Genomic DNA, 17424 nt, shown 5'->3' with positions numbered 1-17424 from the left:
ATGATTTCTGGAAGGGTGACAGCCTTTATTATTTCTATTTTCTTAAAATTGATCAAATTAAAGTGTTCAATCATTGAATCACAGAAAACGCCAATGCTTCAATTATTGAACGTTCAATCTTGCAGTACTCATTTAGTAGAGAAATGCATGTACCAGTTATTGAACAGATTGGTGTTTGAAAATATAAACAAACGGTTTCTTGGTTGCTAGCTCAACCAAAAGCGCCCCTGCTATCAAGCGAAATACCAAATATAATTGAAGCAATATTCACCACACTTATTTTCTTCATATAATGAGAAGGCGACACCATCAGCATCCTCTAGCGGACAAAATGGAAGCATTAATTCGAGAAATTCGTCTAACTTGTGAATAGCGTGTATTCCGACACGACTTGATCAGGGATGCCAGTTATAATAAATGAAATTGTTTGTTTCTATTCTTGCACCATAAAAATTTTAGTAAACCAACAAATTTTATTGTTTAAAAAAATACATAGATTTGGATGCGCATAAAGTGTTTTTTTAAGAAAAAGATTTTAAATTCAATCGGTCAACTGCTAAACTGTTCATCAAAATTTTGCTTACTAATAATAGTTAACCTTCCAAAGCCGTTCGCTAAAAATCCGTTTCGGGGAAATTTGAACTGTAGTTTGATTTCGTTCTCCTGGCTGCAAATGTTAACCGATTTTGATGATATTATATTCATTGTCTAGGTAATTTATTCTAATTACTCAACATTTCAAAATAAAGTTGATAAGTATTACCAGATTATCAGAAACTGGTCCAGAAAGTAAAAAGTCCGAAAAATCAATTTTATTTTTAAAATACTCATAATTTCTTACAGCTTTTCTGTATTTAACTGTTTCATTAATATTTGAAATCGTCAAGAATCCATCTATCCAACATTGTATAGATATGTTGGGGTCCAATGAAAGTGTTGACCGCTATGACTAATCTTCTGGTAGAAAAAAATCTTACTTTAAAATATCGACATCCAATTTTGGCTTTGCTTAGCTGTATTTCATTTCCCAATGAACCGATTTTCAAAACTCAAATTTTAATTTTTTGGCGTTGATTTGATCATTATTTTCATAGAACATACTTGGTCTGTCAAAATTACCAGTTCATTAGTATATTGGAATGATGATAAAGATGTTTGAAATGTGCGCTTCGGGTCATATTGACCCGAACGGCTTTGGAGGGTTAAGGAAAAAAATATCATGAAATTTACGTAGAAATATCGTTATTTTCTCTTTACTAGATGACGGGTGTCGCTTTTCAATTTGGCAAAAAATGGGGTTTTATAACGATTCGTATTAAAAGATGCCCGAATAGAAAAACATTGTGAAAAAACCATGAATTTCATTTTCATTTTACCATGGATTTTATGGTTGACACAATGAATATCATGGTACAAGAAACGATGAATGCACTGTCAAATTAATCGTTTTCGACAGTGAAATTTATGGTTTAGACCAAATTAACCATGAAAAAAGGGGGTTGTTAAGCAACTTAACAATGAAAAAATCAACTTTTTTTCATACATTTCATAACACAAAACTTCAAAGTGCATGGTTATTACAGCTTCCAGTTTTCCTCAAGGAAACTGTGAAATTCATTGTTTTTTAATGAATTCCCATGGTTTTAATTACGATAAAATTCAATGTTATTTCGTGATATTATAATAAAATTGTCGTGTTTTGTTTGTGTTTACATATTTATTATTAAATCAGCCACAATTATAATTTTTGAAATAATAACACTTTATATCACTTAACACTCCACCAGAATGCTGCAACCTTTCCGTCGACCACCAGTTGGAATGTCCTGCAGCTCGCATTACGGGATTCTGGCTAAGTGATGCCTTCCTCCTTTGCAGCCTTGTGGAAGGGATCATGTCGCTGGAATTGATAAAAAAAGATTATAAAACTAATGTTTTCTTCCAAACATCAATACAACTTACCGTTTTGATCATATCCGAGCACTGTAGATATTGATTTGATGAAAAAGCATCAGAAAATGTTGATGCAGACCGATTTGTTTTATTCAGCAAAACAAAATTACCGCCGCTGTCAAAACCCTACACAAAAAATTGGAGATGTGCAAATTTTTGTACTAAAAGCTAGGATGTACTTCTTACCATGAAGTACATGATCACTTTCGAATTCATTGAAAAATGAATGTAACACCATGGTTCCTGCTATTCGGGTGGTATTGTTATTGTCTCATGCTAGATTTTTCTTGTTAATATTTGAACATTTTCAAACAAATTGGTTTATCATTTTGTTAGATCATTTATCAAATCCAGATCTTAGGTCAAAGGACATTATACCGAGCTTTTATCCAGCAATAACATGACAATAATCTCCCTTGAATGTTTATAATAAATGAATTGATTAAAAAAAATCAAAAACAAAAAGCTAACAACTAATATCCATGTTTTCTGATTATGGACTTGGAATCATGCCTGAGAGACTTGTGACATATCTTCTGAAAAACATAAAAGAAGTAAAGGCTGGTGGTGCGAATTTTGAATTCATTTCTTAAATGAGCGGAATTTTTTTTTTATGTGTTCCTAAACTAAACAAAAAAAGTGATGAAAATATGTTCGGACGGCATCCCTGATCAGCATTTTGACAACTCCAGATTAACATTTTGAAAGGGCACAGATTGATTTTTTTTTTATCATTGAGACAAATGTATGCAACAGAATTGATTTTTCTTTCAAATTCAAACCAATTGTACTGAAATATTGCGGAAATTGCACCTATTTAGACTCCTGTGCAAATAATTTCCACGCAGAAATATTTTCGCACTGACGCACACATAGACAACCCGTGTCAGTTTTTTCAAATCAACCGTTGCTCGCTTCTGATTTTCGAATCACATTTCCAAACGGCATAATCGTTTTTTATGCAAACCAAGCAGTTCAATAACGAAAATTGACCGATCAAAAAATGAAAAGAAACGAACAGAAAACAGAATGCATTCTGTACATTCGGGTACAAGAATGTAAGTGGAACAAATAAATCAAACATTATTCGGGCGTTTTTTGAATTACTGAAAAATTAGCCAAAAATTATGGATTCACTGACAATTTTTACTGACACCCCGCATACTAAAAAACTATATCTCAAACAGTATTTACGATACATCAACAGCTTCAGAAAAAGTGACTGTATTTGTAAACGTAGCTATTAAATTAAACCTTAGATCGACAACGATAAGAACGAAACACGAACGTTCATGTGGAAAAGTGATGGTATCTGGTACGGTGGATAAATAATATGAACGATTTACTTCAATTTCTCTATAATGTAAAATTGATCTCGAACCGTTACCCATAGCGTCCATAACTTACGTCAAAAATTGGCCGAAATGCAGATCAGAGCTGCCAGGTGATTTTGCCCAAAATCAGCATACATTTATGAGAATATCTATATAAAACATTTTCATTAAATTAAGAATATAAATACCAAGCAGCATTATAAGTTCAAGACGGTCCAATGAATCCAAATTTCAAGTTTTAGCTCAGCTGATTCAACGTCCTATGAATTGAGTTTAACGTATTACATTTATCAATAAATTATATAGAGATGTCAAGCGGTCTTTTAAACCCTACAAACTTAAGTTAAAAAACATTTCTTTTTTTCATTTCTTTTTATGTAAAATATGTATATTTTGATAACTACCTCCTACCTCTGATTAAAATAAGGGGTGAAATTATGAATCTTTCCATAATCCCGCCCAAGGTTATGCGTGAACGGACCAAGCTACTTTTGAAATGTATGAAAATATTTCAGAAAAAAGGCAAAGATCATGTTTGCTTGTTTGTTTTTATTTCATAAATTTATCATGAAATGATTTGATATCATAAAACTCAAGTTTGAATTTGATAATAATAAATTGTAAATATATGTATATTATTTTATATTCAAAAGAGATAGATCTAATTAAATATGTAAGCATGAATCATATGTAAGAACATGATCTCAATATCTGGAGTAAAAATTTTTTTATGGTTCTTATATGATCATAGAGATATAACATGTCGATGAAATTAGCGAACAAATTAAAAAACTTTGTTCTGAAAGAATCGATTTGCCTGGCACCACTGTCCACAGACGAAAAGTTTACGCTCGGGAATTCGGAATCGCGATGCATTTTAGCCGTCCGGTTTTGCTCGATTTGATAAATTCATCCCCAAAAGTATGGTGTAAAATCTATAAACCGCGAAACATAAATTGCAAAACATTAGGTGAGTTGTATAAATTTCCATTATTTTCAGTTGTTTTCACCGTATCTCGCGTACCTATTTCATTTTCAGAAACCCATCGACTACACATCGAGGAAATGGCGGCTGAAAACTCGCCCCGCTGGGGGGAAATTTTGCATTCCAGCAACGAATCAATCAAGTGCGTCCGGCCGGTCCAGCCCGGCTGGTGGTGTTTAAAGCTCCTTCGACCAGCCCCGTTGGCCTCGCGTGCAGAATATTCCAAAAGAAAAGGAACTTTGCAATGGAACCAATCGGATCTCAACCATCATCGCATTTCTCGCACCGGGAGTGTATTAAATGGCCCTACATTGCCAATTGCCTTTCCACGAGGATATGGTATTAATATTGTATGTGATGTTTGAAATTGTGAAAACACAACGAAAAAATCAATAAAAAGTGTTGTTTTCAAAACCTTAGATTCCATGTTTTCATTTAGCAAAAGGAAAACAAAAAATTTATGCATGTATGCGTGCTTTATTAGACGTACGGTTTAGAGGAAAGTCTGAATAAAGTTGGAAGAACGCTATGACAGATCGTTAAAAACCATTTCTGTAAACATTTCGTTATAGCAGAACATTAAGAAAAACTATAACAGTTATAGTTCGATGAATGGGATACGTTTTCAATAAGCAGATTTTGGATCTTAACCTAACTGTAAGTAGAATAGTTTTTCCATACAACGATTTTAACAGTTTTTAACAGTTACATAATCTAACAACATATTTAAAATAAAGTCAATTCGGAATTCACGATTCAAGTTATGTATTTTACGATTTCGACTATCGTTTGCTAAAAGTTTTTTTACGCTTCATCAAATCGTCGTTTGACTATTCAGAAAATCGTTTGGTAACAATCCTCATTTATGCGGGACACCAGTCGCAATTATTTTTAATTCAATTTTATCCAAAGATGTAAAGAATATCGATATGTGTCATTGTCTATGAATATAGGTCTGTGAGCAGATTTTCTGCGCGCAAATTATTTGCACGGGGGTCTTAATTTGAAGTAACTGAACTCTGATGTTGGTCCTTTTTTCATATAGTCCCTTTTCAACTTTTAGCACATGATAGTTTATATAATGAATGTGATGGTGTTAGTGAGTGCGGAATTGTTATCTGTCAAATTAGATTCTCTCAATAGTCTAAAAATTCATGCAATTGACAATAAATGAAAAAAAACTCTTTCGATTCGCAATGAATAATCGGAATGCACGTTTGTGCACGTGAACGCAAAACAAAAATCTAAACAAATAAAAAATCACAGCTGAAATAGTTTCACAGAAACGATTATCAAGGAGAAAACAAAATTTAAGCACATTTTTTTTAAATTAATACGAAAACTGTGTGCACATTAAGCATCATGTCATTTGTTATTACCAAGAAGGAAAAATTCTGTTCCCGCCATGGAATGTGACGAAATTATATTGGTATTGGCATGTATATTGGTTTTGAAATGAAACGTTTTTATTATTTTTTACTATTGCAAAACAAATGATATTCCAAAACACAAAAAACTGTTTAAATATAACTAGGAAAAATTAATAATAATCATTTTTGAATTTCAATTTTTTTTATTACTTTACCTATATTTAATTTTCGTCTCTTAGCTAAGCTTTTGAAATTTGTATTAAGCTTCCGCTTATTTTGATTTGCCGTTTTGTATGACATATTCTAGGTAACGGATCGTTGCTAAAAACTCGAAATAAAGACAAAGACGAAATAAAATTTATGGAATTTGATTTAAAGAAACTAAAAGGCGCAAATGTTTGGTTAAGAATATGTAGTTTGTTTGCTTTCTCGTTAAGTGTTGGCGGAAATTTGCAATGCAAAAGTTTAAAATCTGTGCAGGCAGACTTTATGACGAGTGTCGTAAATCAATGTATTTTTAGTTATTTATGAAGTCATAATAAATTAGTCATTTATTACGAATTCTTGACCTTAAAGTTTATGATTCCCTTTTCATTCTTTTTTTTTAAACTTTGCGCTAAATCGATAGGAATATTACAATCACGATGTTTAAGAGTATCAGCAGCGGTCAGGTGTCAAAGCTATAATAACACTCGATTTTGACATTTGCTCCTCGGTATTGAAAAAGCAAGCCAGGAGCCATGGATGCTTACAAAAGGAAATAGCATCAAAAAACAACAACACCTATCGGAGCGTCACCAGTGGCTAAAATGGAAACCAGTTTAGCACTTACCGGTGCGCAAATGTACTGCTAAAGCTAAAAAAGGACCTAGCATGTGTCCGGGGTTAACACCTGGGATAGCACTTATCGCTGCCGATGCTTTAAGGGTTTAGACAACGTTTTAAGAATTGTAAGAATATGCGCTGTTAATAATTCATATTTATTCAAATAGTAATCATTTTACTTCCGCCTTTTCTATATGCTACACCATACTTTTTGCGATTGTCAATTGAAAAATCAGCACACCTGGCATCTCTGATCAAAGCTCCGAAAAAATTCACAGTGTAATAGTTCCATTTCTGTCGCCAGATAGCGCTATTCGTGTCTCCCGATTTCTCGTTAAGTGGTGTATATCGGTTCTAGTATATCTGGAAATACTCCTGAATATAAACAATGATTTTCAATGTTTACGTGTTTAATAATTAAAACATTTCCTATTCAAAATTAGAATCATTGTGTTGAATAATTGGGACAAAAGCAATTTTGAATGAAAGGCTTAAATGAAAATCATCATACTAGCTGACCCTGTAAACTTCGTTTTACCTGTTATTTAATAAATCGTTAGAAAAAGTTTAATTCATCTAAACATCTTTTACGTCTTCGTGCTCGTGTATCAGTTTTCATGAACATCGTTTTAAAGTTGTTCGAGTTGTATCTCATTTCTAGTTGATTTTGTATTGGAGCCCTCCTTCCATATAAAGTAAGATTCTTGACACTATTATACAAACCATCTCTGGCCCAAAAAACCCTCGGATACTAAATTTCACTTCATTCCGACAGTCCGTTTAAAAGTGATGGTGTTTCAAAGAAACGCCTCCATTTTTATATATATAAGATTTTCGTGAAAATTTTTTTTTTGTTTTCAGCTGAGCCCCTATATGTGTCTCCAAACACAGCAAATAGAACTGTCAAAACAAAACTGAGGAAAAATAACAAAGTTTCAGTCAGTTTTGAGAAGGTCGTATGAGCTACTAGACATGTCTCAAGAAAATCGCTGTTGAAGTGCACATTCGTTTTGTTGCATATTTAAAAAAAAGTATTTTAAAACATATTTCCTATTTCCTTCAAACTTGCCCGAAATAAGAAATCTTGAACAATGGGATACAAAAATGATACATGAAAGTTACTCGTTTTGAGATGCCTAGAATGCTTAAAATGTATTCCAAACTTATTTTCACTGCTGCAGTAGAGCAAAAATGATGAAAATAAAAATAATCTTTAGTTCAAAGTAACTTCTATTTCATTGATCTAGCAATAAACGAATAAACTGAAGCCATCCATTTTACTGAGCCATTTATCTAATTATTTGTGAGTGCGTGTAGATTACGCTTTATCGAAAACTGCGCGCCTAAAAATTGCTTGTAACTTTTGAACGGCGCAATAGATAGCACTGTTTCAAGTCATTTTAAACGGTTGATAGGATTTGAAATTTTATACACTTTTCTGAAGATATTTTTTTCGAGTTTGTAAGTCTGTTATCTGTGGTAAAAGATTTATCTGATTTAATATTATCTCTTTCATTGAAAATTGGATTTCGTGCAATGTTTTGCAGTCGCAGTAATCCGTACAAAGATTGAATGAAAAGAGGTTAGCGTGAAGAACTCCGACAGATTTTACACTGATTGACAAGTCGCACGAATGTACAAGTTCGCACAAATGTTGCAGTCATGAGTGCGCAGTCCAATTTAGTGCGCTGCGATTAATACCGAAAATACTTTTTTTTCATTCCTCTTTCAATCCGAAAACATCTTCATTCGACTATCACCAAAGCAGTGACTGAGTGGATGGTATGGTCGTGTGTCTCTTGGTAAATGACCCATCATCCTACACAAAAATCGGTAACCGTCTCATAGCACTCCTCTGTGACAGCCCTTTTATTTATCTAATATTAATCGCAGCGCACTAAATTGGACTGCGCACTCATGACTGCGACATTTGTGCGAACTTGTACATATCTGATACTGTGAATTATTATCCAATATACATTTACTTATCACTAGAATTTTCGGTGGCTGTCGTTAGGAATTCTATTTATTGTTTCAAATGATTGATTTAATCCTTTATGGTACACTAGCATATAAATAAAAATTGCCAAAAATATGTTCACTAAAATTGGTAGACTTGATACTGTCACTCAATTCATGGCAACCCTATCCGAAACATTGTGACTATCAACCGAGCATCGGTATGGGAGGGAGCGCGCCGAACATGAACGAACAGTTTTCCACGGGAGCGATGGAAAGAAAACCAATGTTTGCTTTGATAATAATGGTGGTAGGAAAACATTCGGGTCTCGGGGCACCCACACTGCCATGCACGTGTTGCTGAGCAAAGCAAAGCCAGATTGTATAGTGATTATCCAAAAGAACATTTGCCACCATGAGTTTACATTTTTTTTTACCTTTATACCTTTAGTTATAATCCGACTTGAGTCACATTCGGAAAATTTTAAGTAAACTGACGCTTCAACCGTGAATTCCAATTGTATATCAGTTTATTAACCAAGTAGGTCCTACAAGGTGCGTTGATGGGGAATGTTTACTATCAGCTTCAAGACAAAATGGTTTGTTTGTTTACATTTGCAGGATTGACGGAAAAGGTTCGGCAAACGGGTTTCAAAGTGTAGGTGTAATGTTCGGTCCCCTTTTTGGTGGAAAACTGTTGGCCCCCTCCCATGTCTCGCTCGAAATATGTTCAGAGAGATTGGGATGAGAGAACGAACATTTGCGAGAGCATAACAAAAGGACGCCGTTCTCATGGAGACCACCTGGTGTGGGTGTGCTTTCTTTTGCCAGAACACGTGTCAAAAACGAATGGAAGATACCGTGTTGCTGGGAACGTTTTTTTTTCTTATTCCAAACAGTTAATGTGTGAAAAATCAAAATAAATCTGTTGATACTTTTTTGGTCCAATTTTAACCAGTCTGATAAGCATCTTGTTAAAAATGTAAGCAAATATTGATTAATCACCCCACTCTTTGGAGCCACCGACTTACGTAGAGCTTTGTTTGAACTTGTAGCAGCTTCAATTTAAATTTAGGGTAAACTAACTGAACCCAGTGAAACTGAAAAAATACATAGATAGTATATTTTTTTCCAAACATAACTCTGTATACATAAATTAAATAGCAAGTCAAGCTAAAATTTTCATCGAAGGTTAAATTTGAAAAATCACCATAGGTAAAGTAGGGATCAAGTTGTGCAGATTTAGAGAATCCGATGCTCTCCTCAAACCATATATGTTTTCTTAAAATCAAGTTTAACATTTATATTTTTTTTAAATACAGTCAAGAAATGAGTTCAAACTTAGATCAATATAAACTATACGTAAAAATTAAAATTTATTCTAATCATAAAAAACTTGAAAATCCATGATCCATGATCCAATTTCGCTATACTTTGTGAAATTAGGCAAACTTATTGTAATTTCTCACATTTTTTTAATCAACTTTTGAATCAAACAGGTATCAGAATCGGAAATTTTCTTTCAATTGTTCAAAGGAAACAGACATCTAGTTCAAAAACTGACTTGAAAAGGTTTTCGATATTTAAAAACTAGGACCCACAAAACCTTTAACGTTTTTAATTGTGCAATTGGTATTTTTATCCTATTTGGCCTCTGCAGCATCACGAGTTTGTGAAAAGCTGATGTAAATTTAGGACGATCACTTGGAATACTGATCAAGATTCAGTTGAAAAAAATTGTCTGTAGCAAATAACTCTTTTCTCTGGGTAAAAGGCAAAAGTGCAACAATCATTTTTAACAATATTGTTTAAAATTTCTGAAGAAACAAATAATTTTTATGACTACGTCAATATTATCCAAAATTTCATCAATCTTTCTGCTTTTGAGGCATTTTTTTTTTAGAGGACGCGGAAGTTGAAAATTGTTGGGTTAGTAACAAGGACGTTAGGATGTCTTTAAAAATATAAAAAAACAGTTTTTTCAAGTTCAATTTTTCAAAACAGTTTCTTTATTGGTCATCATCATCATTCGGCGCTTCGGGGGAATGGTAATTCACATATTTGACTAGTAGTTATTCACACGCATTGATCCCATCCCCATTTTTCGGGGGTCTGGTCTGCGTGTTGCGTATTGTTTTTTATCACTATAATTTTATTCTTTTGTGATAATAAATTCGACATTCATTCATTAACGTTTGAATATATTTTTCTTTACTTTCTTGTATCCGCTTATCTTGAAACCAACTTAATGAAAAAACTTTCTCTATCTTAAAATCTGTTGATCATGTTTTAACATTTTATAGACTTTAAAAATTCTTCTCGCTATTCACTGTTTAGTTGTACCGATTTTTCGTAGAGGTTTATTTTCGCCTTTTTATGTGGATGTTTTACTCCTATTGGATAACAGTTTTTGTTCTTCTTTTGTTACTCTCTGTTAAGCTCGTTTTGGCCGTTTATAGTTTATTTTCCAAAAAAACTGGAAAATGGAATTCTAACATTTAGTCGACTTAACGCTAATCCTAAAATAACTACAACCATCATGAGCTATTGAGTGAAATTGTAGGCAGAAGAAATGACAGCCACATTTTATTTTTGGAAAAGTTAAATTTTAGTAGCACCTTAATTTTATTCACTCTCAGCCTGATTTTCGGAAATTGCCAATAGTTGTTTGATAAGAGTACATTTTTCAAGTTTAAAAATGAGTGAAATCCGATAAATTAAGGCACGAATTTTTTTTTTTGAGAATTTTCCGTCAGGTGAAACATTTTCCTTTTTTTTTGGTAATAGAAAGCCGGGGAAGGGCTGAAATATTTCACGGGAGGGAAAATTTTCGCCGCTGTGGTGAAATTTTCTTCTGCCTCGACTCGACAAAGTTCGGTTTATGCTCGCGTGCTTTTTTTTTCGCTTGCTTATGGAAGTTCCTAAAAATTACAAATCGGTTCGTGTCCTCGCTAAACATCTAGTGGTGAGTTTCTAAGTTTGTGTTGAAATCCAAGCCAGCCGTTGCCAGGTGGGAGGAAAAGCTCAACCCACCACCCACTGCTTGATGACGTCCACACTGGGAAAAAACAGTCGCTCTAGTTTGTTAGAATTTTCTTCAAGTTTTTTTTTCTGTTTAGATTTTAGTTTCGAATTTTACTACGCTTTACCACAAATTGCCGGTGAGCAAATTGTGCAAGTTAGCTTGCCTTATTACTCTAGACGGTCTTGCTCATTCCCTGAATTGAATGCTCTAAGGTGACTCGGAATGCAACTTAGCCTAAACAAAACAAATTTTACTATCACTAACTATACGAAGACGCGTTGTTTACAATTATTTGTTAAATGGACAAGAAAAAATACTGTTTGGAAATAGAATAAATCTCAATTTAAAAACATAATAGGTACTATTCCAAATTTAGTTCTCAAAAAAAATTCTCAATATATATTAACGTTGGCGTTGAGCCATCATCCTTTAAAATTTGAAAAAAAAAAATCTCATTACAACTACTGTCGGTCCGCCCGTCGCTTTGCAAGCCTCTACACACCCACTCGTAATTAATTTATAATAACCACTTGAAACTATTTGCGAAAACAGCCGCTGCATCACAAACGGGAGGATGGAATTAATGAAAGGGAAAAATACGACCACAAAAGTTCAACCGAAATGAAACCAGAAAAAAGTTAGAGAGTGAGATGGAGATGAAAAATTCAAAAAAAAAAAAAACCCTCAAAGGTTCAACCGGTCACGAATTCAGGTGCCGGAAGACCTATTCTCGGGCTGATTGAGGTTGGAGCAGATCGTGGAAAACCCCTTGCAGACTTTTCCTTGGAGGGAAGCTAGAGCTAGGTGAAAATTGTATTTCAACTTTTTAAACTCATCAACTAACGTCGACAGCGAGTGGATAAATAACTAGGAGAAACGAAGCTTCGAAAAGCTCGAAACATGCGGGTGGAAGATAAATGTTGCGCTTTCTTTTGAAGAAAAACAGCAGCCAAACTGAGTAATGGAAATTATTTTGATACTTCCGGTGTAGAAATTTTATGAATAAGATGGACTGGTCCGGTTAATTATGAATGGATACCCTTTTTCCTGGTTGAAAATGATAATTTCCATTGATTTGTATCTGTCCCTTTTTTCCAAGTATTTTCAGTCCTTATCTCATAATTGTATAGTTTTTTTTTTAAATGTCTCAGATTTTTATTATAAGATTTCGGATTTGGAATGTGATATCTGAAACATGAAACCTGAAAACAATCTCTGAATCAAACTTCGCATTCAAAATGCATAATTCCGAGACGGAATTCGAAGCCGGATTTTGAAGTCTGAATATAATTTCTGAATCAAAATTTTCAGTAGAAATTTGATCTCGGATTTCTGAATCCAAGGTGAAATCGGGGGCGATATTCTGAAAAGGAATTCTGAGACGGAATTCTGAATTGAAATTCTTGATTGGAATTTTTGAGAAAAATTCTGGATCAAAATCATAAGTCGGAAACAAAGTCAGAATTTCCTTTTCCGGTTGAAAATGATAATTTCCTTTGATTTGCATTTTGTCGATTTTTTCTTTTTTTTTTTCATTTCGAATCAAATAATTGTAGATTTTTTCTTTAATATTATATCTCAGATTTTTTTCTTCAGATTTCATTTAGATCTGATATCAGCAATCTGAAACATAAACCCTGAAAGCAATCTCTGAATCAAACTTCGCATTCAAAATACATAATTTCGAGACGAAATTTGAAGAGATTGGAAGAACTCTGAACCGAAATTCTAGGTCATAATCAAGAATCGGAAACATAGTCTGAACTCTTTTTCGAATTCAGACTTGGATTCTGAGTCGGAATTTTTATTCCAATATTTTGATCTGGAATTTTAATTCATAATTCTAAGACGCAATTTTGAGTCAAAATTTTGAGACGGAATTCAAAGTAAGAATCCTGAGTCAAAATTCTGAGACAGAATCCTGAATCGAAATTAAAAGTTTAATTTTTAGTCAGAATTCTTTGTCGGTCGGAATTTCAATTGAAATGTGAAATTGCGATTCGTTATTTTTATTCTTAATTTTGAGTCGAAATCCTGAATTGGAATTTTGAAACGGAGTTTAGAGTCTGAATTCTGCAGTGAATTTCAGATTCGGGGTTTAGAATCAGAATTCTGTGTCTGATATCTGAGTTGATTTTTTTTAGGTGGAATTCTGAGTCGAAATTTTTAATTCAGAATTTCGATTTGGAATTCTGATTCACAATTCCGAGACGGAATTCTGAGTCGAAATTCCAAGTTAAAATTCAAAGTTCAAATTCTGAGTCGAAATTCTGAGACGTAATCCTGAATCGAAATTTAGAGTCTTATTTCTGAGTCAGAATTCTTTTTCCGAATTTTAAGACCGAATTTCAATTTGAATGTGAATTTTTGCATGATTTTGATTGAGATCATTCGTTATTCAGAGTTGAAATTAAAAAAACGGAAATTTGAGTCTGAATTCTGAAGCGAATTTTTTGGGTGGGAGTTTTGACTCAAAGTTCTGTGTCTGATATCTGAGTTGCATTTTTGAGTTGGAATTCTGATTTGGAAATATGAGTCGGAATTCTGATTCTAAATTCTGCATCAAGCCATGCAAGTTCGATTCGAAATTCTAAGTTTGGAAATCGAAGATGCAATTTCGAATCGAAATTTTGAGCGTAAATTCTATGTCTGTGATACAAGTTTAAAATTTTATTCAGAACTCTGAGTCAGGATTGTGATTTTTAATTCTAAAAAGGAATTGTGATTCTATATGTTAAGTTCGATTTCCGATTTGAAAGAGTTATTAGGAAGCAGAATTTAGTATTTTGAATAAATGGTAATTTTTAATCATGATTCATACAGTTCTTTTTCTAATAAATTGTGAAATTTTGTGTTTTTTAATCTATATATATAAAAAGCAATTTCTGTATGTTTGTTTGTTTGTTTGTTTGTTTGTCCTCTATAGACTCAGCCGTCTTAAGGGCTAGAGAGCTGAAATTTGGCATGGATGCTCATTTGGGCCAGGAAAGATGAAAAATGTTTTTAGATTTTCGGATGACCCCTTCTGAAGGGGGTCGTGCATAGAAGACAAATATTGTTTTCGCGATATTGACGTTAATTTTCGTCGGATCGTGTTGAAAATTTGCACATGAATATTTTTGAAAAACGAGCAATCGATTTCAGGTGTCAAATTTTGTATAAGGGGTCAGCCAAAGGGGTCGTCCATATTAACTGTTCGCTGTTTTTGCGATATTGACGTTATTATACATCGTATTCAGATGGAAATTGGTACACGATAGTTTTGAGTGACGTGCAATCGATTTTAGGTATCAAATTCAGAGTAAGGGGCCGGCAAAAGGGGTCGTCCATATTAAATTTTCAGTATCTTAGTGATATTGACGTTTTATACATCGGATTGGGGTGAAAATTTGCACACAGGAGTTATTAGGGACAAACAACTGATTTCACTTATCCAAACTAAAATCAGGGGTCGGCCAAAGGGGTCGTCCATATTAACTATTCACTATTAATGCGATATTGTCGTTATTATACATCGGATTCAGATGAAAATTGGTACACGAGAGTTTTGAGGGACGAGCAATGGATTCCAGGTAATAAATTCGGTGTACGGGGCCGGCAAAGGGGGTCGTTCATATAAACCTTTCAATATTTTTGCAATTTTGTCGTTATTTGACATCGGATTGGGAAATTTGCACACGGTAGTTTTCGGTGACGGGCAATCAATTTCAGATGTCAAATGTTTTGCCAGCGGTCGTCGAAAAGGGTCGCCAATTTTAAAATTTTATTAACCTTTTTTTAGCAATATTCACGTTACTATGCAATGGATTGCTTTGAAAATTGGCACACAGGAGTTTTTAGAGAAGGGCTATCGATTTCAGATATCAAAGATTGTATAAGAGCCCCCGAAAGGGGTTTAACCTTTTGGCAATAATTGCGTTGTTATGCAATGATCAAGTCGAAATAAACTGTTCATGACATATTCCAAGTTGAAAGCTTAACGGAGTTCGTATGGGATCAGCTAGTCTTAAATATAAATCAAAAACCTTTTAGAAACTTTCTTACTATTGGGCTAAAGAAAAAAAGTTTATTTTTAAAGCAAATTAACATTTATACCGGAATTCGTTTTAACTCAATAGTTTCGGTGCGCAAATTTTGTGTGAAAAACTATCCAAATGCAAATGCAGAATTTTATTATTATTCGGGTTTTAGCAACTTTTCTCAAATTTTTTATCAATACATCAATTTTTGTTCTGTTTGCCTTTTTTTCAGTTTACAGCTCATAATGTGCTGTAGATTAAATAAATTTGATTTTTTTAAATAATAAAATTTAAAAATCGAATTTTTGAGAAAATTTCGCCTTTGATGAAGTATATTTAGAATAAAAATAAAAAGTTACAGAAATAAATGAAAAGAAATATGTGGCAACACTGAAAGAGAAGCTCCAAAGCAGCGATGCCACACATACCGACTTTCCGGTGTTCACACCGATTTTTTTTTATTAATTTTGTTTTACCAAGAATGGGTATAACTATCGAATACCGATTTTTGGCGAAATAAACCGATTTCATACCGATTTTTGAAAAAAAATTTCAAACAGGTTTTTTTTTGCCAAAACTCAATTAAAACTATCGTTTTTATCAAGGGGGTGCATCCATCATCATCTTCATCATTATTGTCAAATTTCAAACCAATCTGAAGTTAGTTATAATAGAGTTGCCAGATTTTTTTCAACATTTATCTGGACCGGACAAATCCGGGCTATTTTATCGTAAAATTTGGCAAAATCCAGGCAATTGATTTCAAAATTGTTGACCAAAAAGACTGGCAATATCCGGGCAAATTTTGTCAAAACCCAGGAATTACTACTCATAAAAAATCAAGAAAAAAAATTGAATTTCGTCAAAAATCATCAGTAGATTTTAAAACGTATTGAAGGCTTCCAAAACTCATTCATGGTTATTTTTATGAAACTTGCTCAAAAAATTTGGACGGATTATTGTAAATTTTTGCAACACAATTTGATTTTTTATTTTTTTTATTGATTTGGCAAATAAAGTGAATGAATCCGGCAATATCCGGGCTTTTTTCAAAGGAACCCAGGTAACCGGGTCGGACCGGACTTTTCCCAAATTTTGTATTGAATATTCGGGCAAACCCGGATAAAACTGGGCAATCTGGCAAGCTTAAGTTATTATGTAGCAAGCCTCTTCTATGCCATCTGTATTGAGATGGAATATTGGTCATCGAAAAAGAATAGACTAGAGATTATAGCAGTTTTAGGCTCATCTTGAAGTTATATGTTTAAATTAGGAACTAAAATAAGTGGGCGCTCGGGATAAATATTATTCAATATAAGGAATTCCATCGCATAAAATACTAAAACCTAATAGTGTTTAAAAAGGATAACACAATATGGCTGCAGAGGACTATCTCCTTTACAGAAAATAAGATGTTTAAAAATCACGATACTACGCCAATGGCAAACCGTTAATAAGAATTTTATTTAACCTGACTAGAGGTTGATACAAAAATCAATAACAGATGCAAAACCCTTCAATGAATATTGTTTGAAAAACAACACTTATTAAAATCCAAACATCTCGGAAAATCATGAAAATTTTTGAGTGTTGTATTCACAAAAAATATTTTTGCGATTAAAAGAATGTAGCTCATAGTATTTTTATAACAATATTTCAATGTATGTGAGAGATATCGAAGAAAGTATGCATAAAAATTGCAAAATCAAGTTTATTAATTTTTGTTTAGAAAAAAATAGTTGTTTGATAAATTGCTGTTTCGTCTTCAAATTTGGAAATTTTTACAAATGTTTTAATCTCAATCGATCACAAACATCTTTCTGCACCTAATGAACTATGTTTGGAAGAAATTTGCAAAATCGTATCGAAATAAATCAACAGTTTGAAAAATTATTTTTTAACTTCTATGGACTTCTCATAAGACTCAAAATAAAGGCCTCAAACCTGTTCAGTT

The 17424-nt window shown here is 33.2% G+C and overlaps 1 long non-coding RNA gene across 1 annotated transcript; it reads left to right on the top strand.

The window, feature by feature from the left end:
• Window positions 1–4111: 4111 nt before the first annotated feature.
• Window positions 4112–4691, top strand: LOC129750523 (uncharacterized). Its single transcript, XR_008738395.1, has 2 exons — window positions 4112–4257; window positions 4327–4691. It is a non-coding gene; the product is annotated as an uncharacterized LOC129750523 (long non-coding RNA).
• The last annotated feature ends 12733 nt before the right edge of the window (window positions 4692–17424 follow it).

The sequence above is a fragment of the Uranotaenia lowii genome, chromosome 3, assembly GCF_029784155.1.
Source record: "Uranotaenia lowii strain MFRU-FL chromosome 3, ASM2978415v1, whole genome shotgun sequence".
In the NCBI taxonomy this organism is placed as follows: domain Eukaryota; kingdom Metazoa; phylum Arthropoda; class Insecta; order Diptera; family Culicidae; genus Uranotaenia; species Uranotaenia lowii.
Note: the sequence above shows the minus strand (reverse complement) of the source record. Positions and strands in the feature narration are given on the sequence as shown.